General features: G+C 38.5%; 1 long non-coding RNA gene across 1 annotated transcript; it reads left to right on the plus strand.

The window, feature by feature from the left end:
- Positions 1-5,253: 5,253 nt before the first annotated feature.
- Positions 5,254-14,159, plus strand: LOC143933207 (uncharacterized). The gene is made up of 2 exons (XR_013263043.1): positions 5,254-5,443; positions 14,050-14,159. It is a non-coding gene; the product is annotated as an uncharacterized LOC143933207 (long non-coding RNA).
- Positions 14,160-14,396: the final 237 nt, after the last annotated feature.

Genomic DNA, 14,396 nt, shown 5'->3' on the forward strand with positions numbered 1-14,396 from the left:
TAAGGTTCTCATTATATATGACCTCCAAAGACATGCAGGTAGGTTAATTGGCTTCTGTCTAAAATTGGCCCTAGTATACAACTGGGGATCTTGGATTGTGGCTCCTTGAGGGTAGGGACCAATGTGAGTGTGAAATGTAAAGGGATAGGGACAATTGTAGACACTCACTCAGGTTGAACTGGATGGACTGATGTCTTTATTCAACCTTACTAACTATGTAACTATGTAATTAACAGTTCTGGTAAATAAAAAACTGGTCTGCTTAGATTATCTGTTGGTCACTGTGATCTCCTGTGGTCTTCTCAAACTCAATGAGACCTATTAAAAAAAAAATGCTTAGGTCACTGTAGTCTTTACTTATCCTGCACTGTTTCTCTATTAACTTTATTATCACACTTTATGAAAGTATGGTAATAAATATAAATGTAGTTTAGCTTTCTCTGTATGCCAGTAAGTCCCATCAGGTGTTAGAGATTTGCTTTGACCAGGCACAGGCATATCCTTCCACTGAACCCCTAGTGTTCAGTTAAGTCAACTAATCAAAAAGAACATTCCACATGAAGCCTCAGCAGGAACACTTTTTTGTATGTGTGGTCAGGAGCTGAGGCATACAGACATGTACTAATGGCAGGTGTTAGCAGCAATCTTTCAGTTTTTCACCATGATTAACAAAATTCCTGCCCATGTTTTATGTAATTATTGGACATGGTAAACTGGTTTGCAAGGTACATGCTACAATGTCAGCTCAATGACCCATTGAGTAAGTTCTGCTAGCAGTTGTAGAAGATGATATGTTTTTCACTTTGACTTCTGTTTAGATGTCTAATAAAGTGATTATTGTCCACTAAAAGATTATAAACAAGAACTTAAATTGTTTAAACAAAGAGGATTTAGGTCTATATAGAAGAATTGGGCCAATAATGATTCAGAAACCTTGTGATGTATGTGAACCAGCTCCACACATTTAATAGTCATACCATCCATGCTGCATTCACAGGGAATATTAGCAACCTTAAATGGCCTGGTGTAGCTCAGCAAAAAAAAAGGTGTTTCTGCCTTATGGACAAAGAATAAAGTAAAGCTAAATCCCCCTCTGTCAACCTAGTTGGTAGAGACATGCCTTTTAAGCAGTCATTCAATGTACCTATTAGAACAGAACCATGAGGACATTATTAGGACTAGGTTGACCTGTGAATGGGTTTTGCATTCAGAGCAGAGGCGTCCAAAAAAAAAAAAACATTTTTGCCATGTGTGAACATTCAACTTCTCTTAGGTCTCCATAGCAATTCCTGCATGCTGTAAAAAAAATAAGGCAATGTAAAGGAGGGAGAGAAAAAAGTGACAGAGAAAGGCTAAAGTGGAATTCGGAAACACTGATGATGTTCACGCTTTCCAAGGAGGCGAGGCTGGATGAAGTCAAATATTTTATGGAAAGAGGACTGTTAAGAGCAAGGAAAAGGGCATTTAGAGAGAGGTGCCATTGAATGGGCCATTCTTTTTCCAACCAAGCCGAAAAACTTATTGGAACACTTAGTTTTCTTCCACTAGTAGAGACAGCTTGTCTGCAGCTAAGTAGGCTGCCATACTCTAAGTGCTCTGCTGTTTAAGGGAATCCTTTATTACACTGTGCTCTATGATAGTTAATCTGTTAGTATAATGAAAGCTTTTATAGAGAAGTTCACGGTGTAGGTGAAATCACTGTGGTGGAGTGGGTGGATCAGAAATGGCCAGGCTTGCAGTCTTGAATTTGTTTACTGTCATGTTAGGTTACAGCACTAAAATGAAACTTCAAGGGGTAAGGCAGCGTTTAAATAAATGCCTACACATAGATATGTTTTTGACGGGAGGGCCAAGTAGAGGTTAATGCACACACACACTATTGCTGCTGGCTGCATACACTGTTGGTTTGGTTTTCCTGCTTTGCCAGCACCAATGTCATCCAGTTTCCACAGAGAAAGATGTTCTCTCTATGTCCACTGTTATGCCCTGTAGCTTTCTAACTAAGAACAGGAAGTAATTTGGAGCTAATACCATTTATGTGTGCAAAGACTGAGCCGTCAACTGAGTCTTTAAATAAAAAGCCATACTTCTTTCAATACATTTTACAACTGTGTGATACCTTAGTATTCAGAATGGCTGGATCAAATTACTGAATAATCAAGTAGCCATGATAACAAATAAATGGACCCCTTTTACAAAGCAATTATAAATCTGCAATCTGATACAGTTGTCCATGGCATTTGCTAAATAGAAATCTGTATATCAGTTTGGCACAGAAACCACTAATTGTCAGCCACAATACATGATTATTTCGATAAACCTTCTAAAGACTTCAGATGTTATTTATTCCAATTTTTTTGACTAGTCTTTTGCTAGGTACTCCTATTCTTCTCTTCATTTGCAACAACTTTAGGTGTATAACTTTTGTATCCACCTACTGCTCTATCTAGGCCAGCTGTAATTGACCATACACAACCCATTGGTTGTAATCAATGCAATATACACAAATTGTATTTTAAATGTAGAAGACTATTGGCATTTGTAGAGATCAAAACGTTGATAACATGCCCTTCGAAGCATTTTAAGGACCGTGTTTTCAAACACAGAGATTTCCAGTTGTGAAAAATGTCTCCGCACCCAAGGAAAATTGTTCCCTTATGTATAAAGAAAGGGAGCATGGCTGTCACTGGACACATACTTTATCCGTACATCCACTTTGGGATGATGGTGCTCTGTTTCCTGGCAAACTGGTGATGTTATCAAAGATGCTTATATATCTCCTGTCAGGAGCCTGCCTCTCCAATTTACTCTTTTGCTATGTCTTTGCTCAATCACCTAAGTTTTATAAAATGGTTAACAAACAATGAAATAGAAAGAAGCATGCAATTCTTATTGATTAGCAATCCCATACCATAGGATGCTGTCATGAATCAGCTGTCTAGTTCTTAGACAAGTGCTCTTCTGTTGAGTCAGTAATTGCACTATAGGTGTAATGCAAACATTCTGTATTGTTAAAGAGCAGCTTCCAATTAGAGTACCACAAAACTTTTATTTTCAAGACTAAGTCCCAAAAGATGTCCTGCTAGTAGGAAGTGTAGCAGCTATGCTAATTATCTCAAGTAGATAATTACGTTGTTATGTTGTGCTGAGTATATTATGCTGTGCATATTGAGATGAGTATATAATGAACATGTTTCAGTGTGGAAAAATATTGGTATTGCTATTCATTATGTGTTTGTGAATCATATTCTTTATACCTGGGGTAGGCTAACCCTGGAGATATGGAAATCTACCTGAACAATATGGAAGAAATCAAAGATCACTACAGTACAATGTGTTTTTTTTTTAAGGAGATAACCTAGCAAGGCCCCATTAAAAAGTAACATTCTTTACAATCCTTACATTATGAGCTTTTTGTTACGCTTATGAGTTGACGTATGTTCTTGGTGGCTATAACCCTAATTACGCATAGTGTATTGTTCATTATTCTCTGTTTCTTCATACCTTATATTCCGAAATATTTGAATAACATGTATTAAAAGTAAAAACATGAACTGTTTTTAAGTTACATACAACCCAAGTTTGCTGTGTTACTCTTTACCCATCATCACTGCTGTCTATCACTATTATCAGCCCCACTAAAATCAGCAGAACATCAGCTAAAATACTGATAGACACGGCAGCAAGGGATAGTTGGCTTGGCTCATACCACAAAGTGGCAGTTGGTGCCTGAACCACCAATTTTTAAGCCAATGCGTTGTCATGTGGAAAATTGGGAGGCTCCTAAGCTTACACCAATTAAGAAGTAGACCATTTTGTGAAGCCTACCAGCACTTCGGTGGCCACTGTAGTTACAATCAAACATTTTGAACAGTACGGGTACATGTTGTGGATTTGTATCATGACTGTTTTATGCTAATGGTTGGAAGACTACCCCTCAGTGGCTTCAGTGGTAGATGTGAGAGAGGTTTCTCACCTTGGAAACCTCTATAAAACTTTTCTAATAAGGATTGTTTTCTAATGTTTAATTTTTTTTTTCTGTAGGTCTTTGAAAATGCTCATTTTATTCCTCTACAAACCTTTTCCCAACCTATTTTAAAATAAATAGTCACTCAAAGTAGCAGTTTTTATGACAGCAAGCTTGGATCACAAACTCCAGTGAAAGACTTGAGTGGGCTTCTAGCCAATCAGGACAAATAACAGAGGGGCACACCTCTATGTATTTTCTTGTGTATGCTACACAGTACAGCTTGCTCTCTGTCCATAGTGGAAAGAGAAACAATTTTATATATTGCCATTAAGTCTCAGTGTTCCAGAACTCCAGAGACAAGGAACGTCAGGGCATCATAGGTATTAGCATAGTGACTTTTCTAACAAAACCTTTATTCAGGGATCCAAATGAGAGTCAGCTTACACTAACTGATGACACAGAAAAAGAAATAACATCATTTTAATTTAGCTGTGTGTAAGAGCAGGAATAGAGGCATCTTTCAGACTTCAGGTTTGCAGACTGACAGATCAGCTTAAAGTGAACCTGTGTGTTTCCCCCCCAGGCATGGTGTGTGTTTGCAAAATAAAGTGGAGAGAAACAGCAAGAGTCCCATGTGCCAAGTCCAGGATCAGCGGGCAGAAAATTTTCAAACATGGCTGGGAAAGTAGAAAAAGGGGTCTAAAAATTGGGTGGCTTGTGATTTATTTTAGAGGCTTAACATGTTTGTAACAGCCCCTCATTTGGAGGGACTCCAAATTTCCCTCTTTTGAATTCAAACTGAAAACTTTAGGTCTTATGTAAAGACCTGTATAAATAAACTTTCAAATACTAAAGTGATTATTTTACTGTAAATTTTTTAATTTGGGTATTTTAAAAATGCTAACATAAAGGAAAAGTAAGGATGAAAAAGAGCACTGTTGGGTTTAACTCTTGGAAGTCCGCATGTTCAGGAGTGAGATACGGGTGTGTACTTTGCATAAATATTTTGTGCCTTGTCCACCTTTTCATCACAAAAAAGTGAGGAGGGACTAAAGAGTCTCTAGAGGTTGCAGGCCATGCACAACTCTCTTTAAAGCAAATATCACTAATTTTATATAATGAAAATAGCTCAAATTAAATAGCTAATTTACTTTCAACAAGCTGCTGGAACTATGCCACACTACTACTGAAGATTAACTAACTTTGTATCTTACAGAAATGTTATATTGCGGCAGTAATATATTTAAATATTTTGTGTCATTTTCCCTGTTGTGTAGAATACCTGGACGAGCGTTGATTTGGATAAAGTGTACAGACAGATCACATTAGAGGGAAGGGAGTGTGCTGCCTATGAGCAGTGAACAGCTGGGACAGAGCTGATTGCAGGGTGGACTCCACCTCTCATGCTGCTTTCAGACACAACAGCTTCCTGGCCCTCTGGAAAGGAGCTCAGTGCAAGCCCCTTCTTAAAAGGTACGTAGAGAAGTTTATTATGTAAACTCTGTTGGGGGAATGTCAGCGGAGAAGTGACCAGGGAGGTCTGTGTGACTGGTGATGTCACATAAACAATACAGGAGGAGGCTGAAAAGACAGCAGACATAATGGAAGACTTCAGAGATACATATAGTTTGCAATGAAATAAGGGCTACAGGGCTTTCTGGTTTGGGTGCTCTGTGCTTTATAATAAAAAAGTCAAAATCGGTATGCTGTGATGCAACATCTAAATCAGGGTCGCTGTTTCTGTTATTAGAAAAACTGTTATTTTCAAATACTTTCTTTGCAATTTTATAGCAGAACTCCAGGCAGGCAATAAAATGTTTACAGACGTGGTGAAAGAAGATATCTCTGCTTGATGTTACATTTTCAGAGCCCTTTTGTTGTCAGTGGGGTGTCCCTGGGCCAAAGATGATTAACTGGATATTCTGATTAGGTGGCACTGCAGATAAATATTGACAAAGTTGATGCTCCCCCTTTCTAAATTTGATGTGGCATCCCCTGCTTGGAGCGTAGATGGATCCCATGAATTATATAATTATATTATTTCTCCATTCGAGTGTTTCAGGGAGGTATCTGATTATTGGAGTGGAAAGGGTGGAAGATTGCTACAGGCACTTAGAGGTAGCATCCCTGCAGCAGACACCCAAATCTTCCTACGGTGACTGAATCCTGGGCAGTTCTGACAGGCAAGGCTGCAACCCTACCTGTTAGTATTGGGGATTGCGCTGATGTGTGGGGGTAAGCCTTGCCCCCCACACATTCCTATTGGTCCATCACTACAAAGCTTTACCTGTTAAATAGTTTCCTATATCTACCCGCTACCTCTGTCTATCAAATCTAAGGAGTGTTGGGAACGTGAATTTGAGTGGTTGAGTCAACATCACACATCAGCCACATCTGTCATTGGAAGTTCACTGCATCATTCTGCCCTGACTTGAACATGGCAATAATTTGATTTCTGTACGGAAAGATTTAGCATTGTCATAAAAACACATACAAATTTTGTATATGCCAATCATAAACTGAGGATGACCTTTTCTGCAGTGGTGTTCTACATTAAAGTTACCTTGTCACAAAACTTAGCAATTCAGGCTTAGCGCTGTGCAAACGTTAGCATCTGTGGAAGCCGCGAGTCAGAACCATAGATAGATCGAGGCAAGTTAAGATATATGAAATACTCAACATGATCCAATTTTCTTCTGCCTCTTGAACCTCCCTTTAATTTAATGAGCCACCTAAGCTCATTAAAAAATCAGTAGGCAACCTTGGAAGGCTGGTGGGGTAAAGCCAATCTTGGTGTTAATGGGAAAAGTTCATTTTTTAAATATGTCATCTACCCAAAGCTGTTTCCAGGACCACACATGGCTCTTGTCAAACTTTAACACCCCTTTACACTAAAGCTTCATGGTACCCACTAAGGCAACGCACCTGCCTTACATTAAGGTACATTGGCAGCTAATTCATTTCAATGAGCTACCTTAATGCAAGGAATGCTAACATGGGATTCAACATTCATTAATATACTTGAAAAGCGTAAATGGGCCCCACATTTTCCTTGTGAAAGCTCCTCAGTGGGTACTAAGCACCTGTCTATATGAATACCTGGTGAAATATACACCTCACACAAGTTTGAAGCCAGGTGGAAACTGTTAATGCTAAATTCCCAGTGTTTCAAAATTAAGAAATGAAAAAACAAAGACATTTCAGAACTGGTTTTCTAATATATTGACAAATCTTTTACATGTTGCTGTTTATGTATGGTTAATGTGGAGACAGGCCTAGTCAACTAAGGACCCCCAATCCAGCTAGCCAATAACCAATAATTATCTCCCAGAGTCAGCTACCAAGGCACCCCATCCTCACTGGATCCTCTTACCTTCTCTGTGAATTGGGGGGGGGGGGGGGGTGTATTTTTAAACATTGCCAGATGAGATGTAAGGAATAGGCCTGGCTACAATAACTGATTTTTCTATATTTTCAATCTCAATATGCATGTTTTTTTGGTATACTCCTATAATCTAGAATCTTACACTCAACTGAACATGCTGGCAGAGAGAAAAAAAATGAATGAATAAAAGTGTTTTAATCTTAAAAGCCAAGAGAAAAATATACCACATGTCAAAAGCTGCGTGTGAACATGGGTCACTTCTACTGAAACCGTTGACAGAATTTTTCTAGTGTACTAATATCACATCACGTCAGCATAACGCTATGCAAAGGTTCACAAAGTAACCACTGCTATCCCAGGTGTTATAAGTGATAAAACCTAAATGTGAGTTCAGTGCTTGTAAGATGAGTCATTTTTATACTTGAATATAATCTCACAAAAATACAAACATGTCTATGCATATACTGTATGTGCATTGGGCATTTTGGGCAGAAGTGTGCATCATTTTATTATATATATATATATATATATATATATATATATATATATATATATATATATATATATATATATATATATATATATAATATGTGCTTCAGTCCAATATGCCCAATGCCCATATGTCAACATGTCTATCTATGTCAACATGGGTATATCTGTGAGTATCTATCTGAGAGTAGCACGTGCAAACATTTGTTACCACAACTGCACTGCTCATCCCAGCATGCTTTTCTGAACAGTCAAATGTCTGGACTAAAGAAAACCTGTCATATGAAAAATACCGGAGCTGTCATTGCTATCCTTTCCTTGCTAGAAATGCTAGATGCCTGGCTGTTATGCTGACACCCTAGCTTCAGTGTCTTTCAGTCACTGACCTGCAACAAATATGCAAATCAGAAAAGTCAGAAAAAAGTCAGAAATCCTTTTTTCCATGCTTCTTCTGAACCAGTGGCTCAAAGTAAACTGCCAATATAAATGACAGATCTTATCTAATAGGTATATGTGACTAGCTGTTAAACCTATACTGTTTTCTAAAACCAGCCAAAATATAACATAACAGAAGATATTGCACAGGAGCCCCTTTAGACTTTTAAAATGATTAAACAACTGAATGCGTTTAAGGGGTTTACAGTGGGAAAGTACAGCCTGGTTTGATTGCTGTCATCAGTTTAATTGGATCTGTAGCTTGGAGTCAGAGTAACAGAAGGAATAAGCATTTTCACCTATAATCTTCCCCTTAATGGCCACAGGAGTGGATGCTAACCCCCCCAATACCATTTGAAAAACAAATGTCTTGAGTTTTTAAGTACTTTCCTTTGCACATTTTTTACTGCTACAATAAAAGGAGAGTTTCAGCGTTTTGAATTCCTTAGGGAGGGTCAACATTTAACTTCTAAGGATCCCCAAATAATGATTATCTGCTTCACATACTTAATGTGCTTGTTAAATACTCCAAAAAACGCTCACATGCTTAGTGGACATGCTGTGAATTTCATACTTAACCCTTCTAGTGCCTTAAAGAGTCACGCATGTTTAAAAAAAGTTTTGGTACTACGCTCTACACCTCTGTTTCGGTTGGTTTTAATTAGGACTAATTTTCGAATGATTGCAAATAGCTTATTCTCGACAAATAGGGTGATTTAGAAAAGAAGTAGCTTGACATCAAACACCCAGTCATGTGCAGTGGAAATTAAAACAAGAACTCCCAGTGAACATGACTGATGTTTATTTTCTCTGGACTGTGCAAAAAAATGACTCTTTTAGTAAATCAACCCAAAAGTTTCTTTTTATCAAGGAACAATATGCAAAGTGCAGTTAGCTCATAGCAACCTATCTGCAATGGTTTTTCATTACTCTATAAATGGCTAAAAGTTGATTTGCTGAGATGAATGACTGTGAATGCCTTTTCTTGGCACTATTCTTTTTAAGAAGGAGAAAGAAATGTATTTTTAAGAGATGTGCTTTTTAAAAAAAAAATGAACATCTGGAGGTCAGTCAAGTGAAAAAAGCTATTTTGTTCATCTTTACAATGGCTGTTTGCCCTGTGTTAATTTGTTAATGGTGCTTTCCCTGAGCCAGACAGCCAGGCAAAGCACTGCTTGTTGTATATTCCAGTATCTGCTTGCTGATAGGTAGTGCCTTGCCGCTGTAGCTTATTGGCTGTGAAATTCCCATCAGTAATTCTTTGATGGCATTTCCAGATGCTTAAGTACCTGGACCTTCCAATACTGGGAGCGAGACGGTGGATTTCAGAGCCTCGCGTCTTTGTTTGATGTATTTTGTGGAAAATCTCCTTTTATTTATAGCAGTAGCTATTGTACTTAGCTGAAGTCACCTAATATAACCTCAAAATGCATACCTTACATGTTAACAGATATAGGCACATTTATTAAAGCAGTGCAGATATCTAAAGTTATGTAAAGAGGAATAAAAGATGTTTGGTTGCTAAGGGTTATGATCTTTTAACTTTGCAACCCCCCTTGGTAAAATAAGCCTGTACAATAAACTAGCTAATCTGCATCAAAAGGCATAAAAAAATGTATAATGCCAAAAGCTAAAAATGCAATATACAGCATGTATAAACAGTATCAGTAGGTTATGCATTCAAACTACAAATAACAGAAACAGAGAAAGGAATTCTCTGTTACGCATAAGCCTTGAGACTTAATGACATGTATATATTTGCATCCGTCTTAATGAATAGATTGCACCTACCAGTCTGGTTGTTGTCCCTTTAAGTTGCTCCAGCGAGCTCAGAATGAGCAGAGGATGTCTCCTCTCTGCATTCAGCATGCCAGACAAAAAAAGCCCATGCTATGCTAATCCTTCAAACCCACTAGGGATAATAGTGAGAATTCAGCGTCCACATGATAAGGGAGCCAACAAACTGTTTGTTATTACTGCAGATGTTTAGTAATAACGGCTAAGGAATGCACGCCAGTAACTCCTTACTGCAGTTTAAACTCTTGTACCAGACAACTGAGTGAGATCATTTATAGAATTCAGCAGAATCCTACTTGGCAAAGTCGTTTGACAAGTGTAGTTTTAGAAAACACTTGCGATCAGCCAGCGTTAAATAAAAAAAAATCAAATCTAATTAGTTTATCTGCATAAACGACAGAATTTGGTCGCTGCTGACAGCAGCTTTAGATAACGTTGTAAGTACTGGATGTCATTTACAGTGGGTCTAATAATCTACAATTTCCTAAAATGACTCGGGGCATTCAATTGGCTTTGCTCCCTTTGGAAAGAAAGTAGCAGCAGAAGGTGGAGTGTAAAGTGCAGCCAGCAGGCGGCGCTATGAGTTCAGAAAGTGCTGGCTGCTGCAGAGGTGACTCCTGACTCTCTGGGTACCATGTAGCAGTAGTCCTCCTCATGATGCCCCAAATCACAACATTTCAGATGCCTTTTAACATCCGACTGGATAACGTCTCAGACTATTCCCCTAAGGCATATATCACATTTCAGGACCAAGTCCTTCTGATAACAGAATTAAAGCCAGAATAGCCAAAAATGCACATATAAATAAACATGAGATAAAAGAAGAAATAAAACGTAGAAATAAAAAAATAAAAAATTTCACTTACTTCTCATATTTTTTTCTTGCTTGGTAAATGCTGTTTTCTGCAAATGTTCTTGTTGTAGCGTTTGAAAATGTTGGATGTTGTTGTTGTTTTTTTTTTTTGTTGTTTTTTTTATTTGTTTCTCTTGGCTATCTCGGCAATATGTCCCGCCGTTTTATCCTTTCTAGTGGCGTTCCCGTTGTCTGTCAGTGTTCTACTTTAATTCACCTGCTGCCCAGCTCTGAGGTAGGAGTTGCAGCCAAAGTAGATAGGAATTCCTGCGTTCACTAATGACAACGTCTCATTCAGGGAGACAGTGAGTGTGAGTGACTTTAGTGGGAATGTGTGTGTGAGCTTGTGAACTTACACCACTACAAATTGGGGGTTTATATACACCACTGATGAAGGAAAGCAAGTCGCACTATTTGTATGTGTGTTTTTTCAAAAGATGACACATCTTGAGTCACATCTTTTCCATTGAGAAAAAAAAATACCCAGACCCCTCCTTCCTAAAAGTTAAATTTGCATGGGCGGCATGCATTAAACAGCTATGACACACTCTCCTAAAATGTACTTGCTCTCTTTAAGATGTACGTACGTCGAAAAAAGGAGGGAGGCTTCGGGATGGAGCAAAGAGGGGGGGAAAGGTTGATAAGGTCATTGAAGATACACTGTCTTATCCCTATGCCATGATTCTCTCCTGAAATACTGTCATCTCACACAGGGGATTGTGTTTTAGGTACACACAAGCTAGATCAGCAAATTATTTAATCACGGATATGCTAGAAAATATTCATTCTGAAGATGGCAAAAAAAAAAAAAGTAAAAGCTGAGTTTAAACTTTCTAAAAGAAGTTACAGGCAGGATTAGTGGTTCAGTTCCTTATTCCCAAGCATAACAAAATCCATATTCATTTCATTCGGTTAAAAATGAAAAGTTTTTGTTGATTGCACTGAAAAAAGAAATAATTTTGCACAAAGTTTATACATTTTAAAAAATTGATTTGGTACATGTCTGCATGGGTAACTGTGGATTGGCACAAAATGATTCCTGAAACTTTCTGCAGATATCTGTGATCTGGACCTGAGCGCCTGTCCGCACTTTTCTATTTAGAAGTTGTCTTTGATGATCAATATTAAAAAGACTGGTATTGCTAAGATAGATATTAATATGATTTGGTACATGTCTGCATGGGTAACTGCGGATTGGCACAAAATTATTCCTGAAACTTTCTGCAGATATCTGCGACCTGGACCTGAGCGCCTGTCCGCAGTTTGCTATTTAGTATTTATCTTTCATAATCAATATTAAATAGACTGGTATTGCTAAGATAGATGTTCATATGTTTTGGTAAAAATTATAAATCATTTTTAATGCAAATAAATAGATTTTTCTGTGGTGAAAGCTTGTTCATATTGGGCCCTATTTAGCACGCTGCAATGGGACATAAGGCATGCTGGAGTGGCCTTTCAAGCCCTTTTATCATATGTGACAATATAGCTTGGGAGACCATTTTAATACACCTGGAAATTCTAAAACTAAAGTTCTTTTATTTGCTGCCATTTGTTAAATATACAATTGAAAGCATTTTATTTTATTGTCTGTTTGATAAGTGTTAAAGAGGAATAGCTGTTCATCCAGACAGGAATTTTGAGAGCTGGTAACTTCCTGTACTCTGCCTTTGGACTGTTGTCAGTTAGTATTGTTTCTGCTATCTCCCTGTCATAGGTGTGCACACTTGGTGTGCCGGCTGTGCCTGGGCACACCCTAATCACCCAGTGTGCATTAGCATTATTACTCTGTGGGGCAGATGGGAAAGATTTCCCTCTTACTTGCTCTACCAAAAGAGCCGGAAAGAGGGAGCCACCTCTGCCACTTCTCTTTCACTGTGCTAGCAGGGAGATCAATGTACAAGGGTTATATATCTATAGACACACACACGCACACACGTGTGTGTGTTTGGGCTCTGGGGTGCACACCCTAATGCAATAGGCTGCGCACATCTATGCTTCCTGCACTATAAAACACTTCCGTCCTGGAGAAGAGAGGGAGATGTTATGTAGTCCCAACATACTCCCTTTCCTAGGGTGACAATATTTCTCAGTATATTTATCATTCTAATACAGGAAGTGTGTTATTGGCAGTATGACAGGATTAAAATAAAAATAAAGGAAAAATTGTGTGAAAAAATAAAACGAAAGCAGCCACCACATTTAGACTCAGTTCACACTATGAACTGCATGTGGAAGCATGCTGCAACAGGATAGCATGGTTGTCTTCTACCCTGTAATTCGGTCCCAGCAAATGCACTGTGTTTGTGACCTGTTGGGGTATCGTTAAGCACTGATACCTGCCGCAGATCTCAAGGGGGTATGGGAAATGTGCACAGATCACAGCGCTTCCCAAATCGCATTAGTGTGAACCTAGCCTTAAAGTGATAATAAAACGTGAATTAAAAAAAAAAATAACAACCATATCATACTTACCTTTTCCATGCAGTGGTTTTGCACAGAGCAGCTCTAATCCCTCAAGCAGTGCCCCAGAGAAAGCCACTTGCTCTGGGGGCGCCTCTGTGTGCTCGCTCCTGAGCTGCTGCTCTATGCGTCCAAATAACGCAGAGCCACAACTCGGCCCCGCTCCCCTGCTCTTTCCTCATTGCCTCATTGGCTGTGATTGACAACAGTGGGAGCCAATGAGGGATTGGAGGGGGCTCAGGTAAGGTTTGGGGCGGGAGGCTACTGCACACAGAAGATCATTTACCTTCATGCATACAATGCATGGAGGTAAAAAATCTCCAGCCTTCAGAATCACTTTAAGGACCAGTAGGCTGAAATGATATCATTTGTTTTCCTGGTTTAAGATACACATTCAGTGTCTTCACAGCTCACAGACTCAGGATTATATGAAGGTTTCCCAGAAAGCCATTCTCTTAACGCAGAATTAATCCTCCCTTTTTGTTTTCCAGTTAACATTTAACTGTGCTGCTGATAATTATATAAAATTTTGTAATTGTTTTTGATTTGCAATACAACTGCAGATTATACTTTTCTTCAATGCCAAAATTGATGATTTTCAATATTGTTTGCACTAAAATGTCTAAAATGTTTATTTTATGTATTTTTCCATTATAGGCTACTATTGGCTGTGCTGTGTTCTTGAAGAATAGGACATACCTGAGGTCTGGTGTTGATGCTTGAAGTGAAATAAAATTGGTATAGGCTCCTCTTCCACCTCACCACAATACTTTCCTTTGTCTTTATTAGGGTCACATGACACCTTTCACATGAAACTGCTTAAAGCGGTTCTAAACCCTCACATATACCTAGGGAAGTGACTGGTCTCACGTGATACACAGAGATGAAACAAATCCTCCTACATAAGTTCTACCTGTTTATCTGCAGTCTTCTCTTCTCTACATCCATTCAAAGTCCAGAATTTACACAGAATCTCTCAGCTCGGAAAAGCAAAGGGTGGGTAG

The sequence above is a fragment of the Lithobates pipiens genome, unplaced genomic scaffold (assembly GCF_037356315.1).
Source record: "Lithobates pipiens isolate NorthernLeopardFrog02 unplaced genomic scaffold, aLitPip1_a1.2 Scaffold_27, whole genome shotgun sequence".
NCBI lineage: Eukaryota > Metazoa > Chordata > Amphibia > Anura > Ranidae > Lithobates > Lithobates pipiens.